Consider the following 8,327-nt stretch of genomic DNA (forward strand, 5'->3'; position numbering starts at 1 on the left):
ATTTAACCGATTGCAGCTGGAAAAAATTGTTCAACTCAATTTTGCAGTGACTGATACCCACTACATACGGATACAGTCTTAAACTATATGAATAAGGCCTACTTACTAATTTCCAATTAACATGAACAGGTATTATTTAGCCTTTACGCACTATGGAAAGTTCAACACAACAGGAATTCGCGTATGGTCAGCATTACTCCAAAGTTTACCATGGTCCCGCCCTTGTGGTGGGATAGTTGTCCTAACCAAGTCTCAACTGTAGCTTTGGTCAGTAATCATAACCTCATATTGCAATGCTAGTGCCTGCAGTGAATTATTCAGTGCACTAACAAAATAATAAAATAATGACATGGTGGAATCAAAGTAATATTGTACCCAGCTGCTAAAGAAGCAGCGAATTATGTTAATGATAATGGTTCTGGTTCTTAACCTTTGAAATGATGAAATACCAATAAAAAGCAAAGAGTAAGGCATTTTGTTTCTAGTGCCATTAATATGCACCCGAAGTGCCTTCTTTCTAACTTGACCAGCTGCTGGTTGTACAAGAGAGAAGCAATTTTTTAAAGAGAGAAGATAATTTTTTTATTGGGATTTTTAATCAACTGGTGATTAAGCGATGGATTTACCTCATCAACCTAAATTTTTTATTTGAACGCCACTCTCTTTCTCTATACAAACCCACAAACACAAAACAAAATACATATATATATATATATATATATATATATATATATATATATATATATATATATATATATATATATATATATATATGTGTGTGTGTGTGTGTGTGTGTATATATATATATGTATATATACACTGCCACACACACACACACACACACATATATATATATATATATATATATATATATATATATATATATATATATATATATATATATATATATATATATATATATATATATAATATATATATATATATATATATATATATATATATATATATATATATATATATATATATATATATAACGCATACTTTCAGTCAGGAGGATAGTGAAAGGAATCCTCTCGAACCAAGAGCTTTCATGTATCTTAATTTTGGCACCCTGCCCAGAGAAAAATGTCTAGGTTGTCTCCTAACCCCTAGTCTAACCAGGGCATGTATCTATGAATCATGTAATGTTCATACCGTACTTTTGCGATTTACTAAGTCTGTTCTCTAGCACAGCGGACATGACCTAGCTACGTATGTGTTTTTTTCATTCTAGCATTCCCATGTTTGAAGTATTTTATTTGCTTACTTGTGAAATATTCAATTACAATACCCAGTTGTATTATATTTAACCTTAATTTTACTATTATTACTAAATTTTGGGATGCAGCTCAACAGTCCCACCTATATTTAACGTGTTTATTTACGTTAGGGATATATCCCTCACATGTGAGCTAGTTTATCACTTTGATAGCGCTGCGTTAGCTTGAGTCTGTGTGCAGTTCAGTTAGTTCAACTTTGCGACCTTCGTTTTGAATTAATTTTATATTCAAGTTTTAAAATTTATCCCACAGACAGTACTTCATTTAAATAAATGCAGGCACGTTTCTCTTAGCATTAAGTATTGCTATTTTATGTAATTGAGAGAGAGTATTCCGTGATGGCTAGCCAGCTAAAACTTCCCCTTTACCTGGCTTGGCGTCACACACACACACTAAGCCTGTTCTCATAGGATTTCCGTCCCATTTAGGATGGAAGCTCTGCTTAAGTCGGGGGCTATCTTATGTACACTAGGCTTAACCTAGTGACCGAATTCACGTAAGATGGCCGACCATTACAATTGGAGTGATGGTGTCCAAACCAGACTCCTCCCTCTCAATAACACATCCTTTTACCCACTCTTTGTGCTGCAGTATTTCTGTGTCTTTTAGGTTTAATGGGAGTGGGGCGCAGCCGCCACCATCTCGTGAAAGTTGCCATGAGGCGATCCCCGCCCAGTCCAGAGAAGCATGGCCCAGGTAGAGTTGCATTCCGCTACTAGGAGCCGTTTCAAACGGAAGTATATTCCCGCTCTACCTCACAGAGGCCGCCATTTGCCTCGTGCCACGTGACACCAACTCTGGGACCCCAACTCATAGAGGAGTGATCATTTTGGATACACAAGGTAAGTCTAAAACGTACACGGGAATTCGGTGGCCCACTTTCCTTCGATTATATTCTGTTTTCCTTACTTTTATCAAGAAACCTTCCAAAATTTCCCAGTGGTCTCCCTTTGTCACAATATGTCCCACATTGGACCCCATACCTCTCTTCGACACACAAAGCCTCCCACTGTTTGCATGCTTAGTTAATTTCCCGATTAGGAAGTGATATTACCTAGGGACCTTTTGACTGGCTGTGCCGTCCATGTGCCGCTCGAGCGGTTAGAGAAATCTTTAAGCATTCGGGAGTGATATTGTAGGAGTATGATAGCTCGATGACATAATATATTTAGGGCTTTAATGCATGCTGTTCATATAGTTAATTCGCCACCTCTCTTTCAGAGGGATGTTTTTATCGTGAGTGCCGTAAGAACATCTCATCTCGTACACCGTCACCCGTCTGTGGTCCACACGTGACGAAACAAGGGATTTTTACCTCTCTACGGCACCGCCGAATATTTATAATTTCCCTTCATATAATGTATTAACACACATCCCAATTGTATAACTCTTTGTGAACTATTGTTATTATTTGTTAAGTAAATGTAGTTAATCGTTAACTGACTATAATTACGCCTTACAGTAACGAAGGGAAAAATCAAGGTTAGTATTCCCTGTCTTTTCATTCCTCTGTTTTTCGTATTACTGTCAGCCATATTATAGCATTCCGTTGCCATGACCGTGGCTAGCAAGTAAAAGTACCAAATAATTTGTTTTAAAATACCTTTCATTACCATTTCTTCTATTTTATATAAATCCAAGATAATATTTACTCATTTATCATTATCTTTTTCAATATTAAATATTGCCAAGAGGTGTATCATACGTAAGTTGCGCAGATGCGTTTTCTACTCACAGCCAGTGGAAACGAATCTAATTAACTTTCTAAACAGGTTAGCAATATTTTGTACCCTCCATAAAATTTCTTCGGGAGAAAAAAGACAAATATAACGGTTTCAGACGTATTGGTGTCCAAAGCAGATAGAAATTTAACAGTTAAGGTTTACAGAAAGTTTGCAAACATTTGCTCTCATATTCACTTTTATCCAATGGCAGTTAAAACGAAGAAGAAGAAGAAGAAGAAGAAGAAGACTCAAATAGAATCAAGACTGTAATTTGCGTTCTCTGTTTTTAAGGGCTCCGAGAGTCAGTAACCAGGAATTTTTAGCTACAGCGATTGACAAGGTACGTAAAATTGTGCGCAATTTGAGGTATCCAAATAGTTTTTGAGAAAATGGTTTTTATAAAGAAAGGAAGACGGTTTATGCTCTGTTGGAAACTCAAGAGTTCTAAAACAAAAACCTTCCGGTGATTCTTTTTTTTTTTATTTTTTATGACGTAAAAAGACTGGACGGGTCATTGGGTATTAATTTTTTTATATAACACTTGGGAGGATAAAGAGCAATCTGGATGTATCTATTAGATATCCTACAAGGAATGTAATAAATTATTCGTCGGAGAAAGTGGAAAAATGTTAGCTGCTGGACGGAAACAATATAAAAATAATGCAAGAACTGCTAACGCGGGAAATGCATTAGTTGTACAAATCAATAACATCTACCACGGTATTAACTAAAGGAAGAAAATCTAAGTTAATTATATTTTCTAAAGATCTTGTTTAAAGAATCTTATTGCATTCATGGATCACTAAAATATCAGGTTGGGCTTACTTAAAGTGAATGATATGTTATGGAAAGGTGTTTTAAAGCAAGTAGATTATTAGGTGATATCACTTTTTGACAAATTTATGTTATGCTACATTGCATTGAAGTCTTGCGACTGTTCTGTTCACTTTATCAGTTGTACTGGAACCCAAATGCAGGGCAGAAAGATATGAAAGCTCTCGGTTCGAGTCATTTCCATTCACCCGACTCCTGGCTGAAAGCAGATGTACAGTAAACACTACACGTTCGTAATTCTACCTTGTCTTTTTATCTACCTACTTATCTATCTACTGTCTGTGTGATCAGTGTTAAAGTTTTAACGTCTTTATCTTCTGGTAGCCTTGTTGTTTTGGTGAAATATGTAATAAACATTTCGCAGCATAAAACATTTACAATACAGTCTATTCATAGGAATACACACGGTGTAAGGATAGAACCTTGTTTTAACATGAAATCGAAGCGCAAGAATTTTCCTGTAACTGTGAAAATGCTTTAAGTTACTGATACTTCTTTAAAAAACTTACGTTTGCATCAACACTTAAAAGTGACATTTGCAACAAAAGCAAATCGCATAGTAACCTTGCTTTGCACTAACCAGGGTTATATTAAAGGTAATGGAGAACCGCTCTACAACACATCATTTTGACCACATGGGTAACAGCAAAGTAAGAAAACTTTTATAAATTACAAGGGTATCAAGCTATACATTGCCAAGGGAGGACGTATTAGCAATGAGAGCTGAAAAAATATACTTTCATTAAAACTAAAATACTTAACAGAAAACTTTCCTCGACATCACAAGAGGAGAAAACCATGATTTGAAATTCTATAATGCTAGAAAATATTTTGTTTTCTTTGTAAGAGACAAGATCTGTATTAACAAACAGGTTAATCCTGTAAAGCTTTCACCCTGAGACGCAGAAATGCAGTAATTTATAGCCAAATCATAGAATGCAAGAAGCAGCAAAAGGAAAGACAAGAATAATTGATGCCACTGCTCTCAGGAGGCTTTCTCGAGGGATGGATTTCAGCATACAAAGAAACATGAATCAATTTAAATTATGTCCTCAGGAAAACTAGAATCTCCCACTGCAAAGTTTCGGCTACCGTTAATGAATGGAAAGTTATCTCACTTTAACTGGTTTACTGATATATATATATATATATATATATATATATATATATATATATATATATATATATATATATATATATATATTATGTTGGTATATGTGAAAAGAGTGTGTCCAGCTTGTTAAGTATCCCTGGAGAAGGGGTAGGTACACACAGAACCAATAAGAGGAATAATTAGTCAGTCCTTATTAGAGGAGAGCTTATACAGGTGACATGCAGAGTAGCTGTAGAATTAAAAAAAAAAAGGGGGAATTGTAATAGTCACTTGAAAATATATAGTAAAAATAATATGATACATACGTGGACATTGAACAAAAATATAATAGAACTAATAGATACACTGTGAAGAATGTGGATGGTGCATGAGAGGTTTGAAAAAAAAGTTAAGTATACCTTAGTTTAACCAGACCACTGAGCTGATTAACAGCTCTCCTAGGGCTAGCCCGAAGGATTAGATTTATTGTAAGTGGCTAAGAGCCAACTGGTTACCTAGCAACGGGACCTACAGCTTATTGTGGAATCCGAACCACATTATAACGAGAAATGAATTTCTATCACCAGAAATAGATTTCTCTAATTCGTCATTGGCCGACTTTATGATTAAAGCTAGGCTTGTTTAACAATTACTGACGGTAGAAAGATGCTGAAGAAGCATGTGAAAGCATATAATGAAAACGTATCATAATATTAAGAGGAGAATGTCATGAGAGTAAACTGAAGCTGGGAAGATGGAATGAAGAAAAATATGGATATGGAACAGATGGAAAACGTCAACTCTCATAACCAAGGCATAAGAGGATTGGGCGTGTTACTTACAGAATACTATGCTAAAAAAAATAGGACAAACAAGGCTATCTTGACTAATGCAAAAGGCAAAAAGTTACACCCATTAAGATACAGGTATATCTATAAGGAAATGTCTGATCAGGAAAGGCTGCTTACATAGGCATAAAAAAGGACTGGGTGTATTTTATAACTGCCAAAAAAACAATAGTATATGAAGCGAGGGGCGAAGAAATAAAAACTCCAGTGAAATAAGAGATTATCAAGGCAATCGTTTGTAACCTGTTTACTCTCATATTTATGACAGAGGAAAAATGAAGTATACGACGGAGTGAAAATCAAATAAATATATATATATATATATATATATATATATATATATATATATATATATATATATATATATATATATATACTCGTATATATATGAAAGTAAACAGGTTAAAACGACTGCTTTAATAACCCCTTTGTTCATTGCAGTTTTTACTTCTCAAAATGTTTCTCTTCACCACTAGCTTCATACACTCTTGCTTTGTCTGTTTTGACAGTAACGAAATATATCCACTTCTTTTTTATGCCTATGTAAGCACCCTTTCCTGACCAGACCAGTTCCTTATAGATATATCTTAAGGGACGTCACTTTTTGCATTGTGTATTACTCAAGATAGCCTTGTTTGTCCTATTTCTTGGTAAAAAAAATATCTGAGGATAATTTCATGGAAACTGGCCAACTAATATTATCAATTTACAATATTCAATTGATACAAAGTCCGACGCAAATCGTCACTTCTTGAAGCTTTGTAGCAATGACGAGCAAAATGGATGTCCATCAAGCGATGTGTAAATCCTAGAGGAAAAAAAGAGTGAACTGAATCTATAGAATACGAGGCCACTAACAGATGAAGCTTTAAAGGGATTTGCTATATCGACAGTTTTGCTATTACAACGCTTAGTAAAACAAGAAACTGTATTCAGATTTGGCAAAAAGTAAATATTATTACAATGATAGTTTGAAATAAATAGTATTGTAATGATATTTTGAAATTATGATCGTTGTTGCTGTTACTGTTGTTATAGTAATATATTATGATTGTTATTAAAAACCGCTTCAATATCACCTTAAGACTAACGAGAAACCTCTTCTGTATATGTCAAAAAAAAGCAATTAATTTGTAGGAAATAATATTGAATTAGTTTCCCAGGTTTCACTGATTTAAAGATGAATTTCCTGTATTCATATTTGTTCCTTTTTTCAAGGTTATTTAAGAGGGCCCTAAAAACATTGTCTGACATGGAGAACACCAAACGCCAAAAAAAAAAAAAAAAAAAAACAGTGATAAGTTTTTTCAAAGAAAAGTCAGATACGATCATTTCTAACTTTGGCAATATACGTACTTTATGCAATTGGTTAATCCATGGTAATCTAACAAATTTTTCTGCAACTGATGTGTAAGATAAAGCTTTGTGAAAGAAGAGAGGCGATACATTGACAAAGACTGTTTAAATCTCCTTCTCTTGCAACACCAAGTCTCTATATGTGTAAAATCTCTTCGTTGGGTGAGTCGGTAGAGCTGTGGACTGTCACTCGATGGGCTGGAATTCAATTCCCCGGCCGGCTGATGAAGAATTAGAGGAATTTATTTCTGGTGATAGAAATTCATTTCTCGCTATAATGTGGTTCGGATTCGACAATAAGCTGTAGGTCCTGTTGCTAAGTTACCAATTGGTTCTTAGCCACGTAAAATAAGTCTAATCCTTCGGGCCAGCCCTAGGAGAGTTGTTAATCAGCTCAGTGGTCGGGTAAAACTAAGGTATACTAAACTTATATGTGTAAATCTCAACTATGGTATGACTAAACAAAAGATCGCAAGTAATGTTTACCACATGATACAGAAAACCAAGTGTAAATGTAAAATATTATTTGAATATCGCAGTAACTTTGTTTGGCTTTTTCAATTGAAAAAATAGCGTTTAAAATCATTGACAACAAAGCTACGTATTTCATTTGGGATAAAGTATATCATATATTGTATCAAGTTTTAGAGGCTTTGAAATTCATATTAAACGAAATATGTGAAATAGAATGGAATTATTCTGGATTGTTTTCACTGCTTTTGGTCAATTAATATCTCACTCTCTATAATTGGAGTAATATTTTTTTTTTTTTTTTTGGTATCAGCACATCGGACAAAATAAGCTACTTGTATTTTAAAACTAATAACTGAATATAAACATATTCGTATGGCCGACTGAAACACTAGTATATTGTTTTCGTTGTTCCTGGAAAAATATGTTTTTTCGTACTTGTGTTTTAATTATATACAATTTGACTATTTTTTAATGACGATTGACTTGAGTTATTTCCCATAAATTAGAGTACAAAGTCGAAAACGACTTATTAATAGATCCGTTTAGTTAACTGATACATATATCCTCTATCCATTAAACTAATTAAATCTCAACCATATACAAATGAAAACTAAGAAATTTCAGTTACTTATAGAAAGTACCAATGTTACTTACTAAACAACCCTGCTAAAGTCAGTTGGATTGACAGCAACGAAAGGTGGTTCTTTTATTGTAATCA

Source organism: Macrobrachium rosenbergii, chromosome 11 (genome assembly GCF_040412425.1).
Source record: "Macrobrachium rosenbergii isolate ZJJX-2024 chromosome 11, ASM4041242v1, whole genome shotgun sequence".
In the NCBI taxonomy this organism is placed as follows: domain Eukaryota; kingdom Metazoa; phylum Arthropoda; class Malacostraca; order Decapoda; family Palaemonidae; genus Macrobrachium; species Macrobrachium rosenbergii.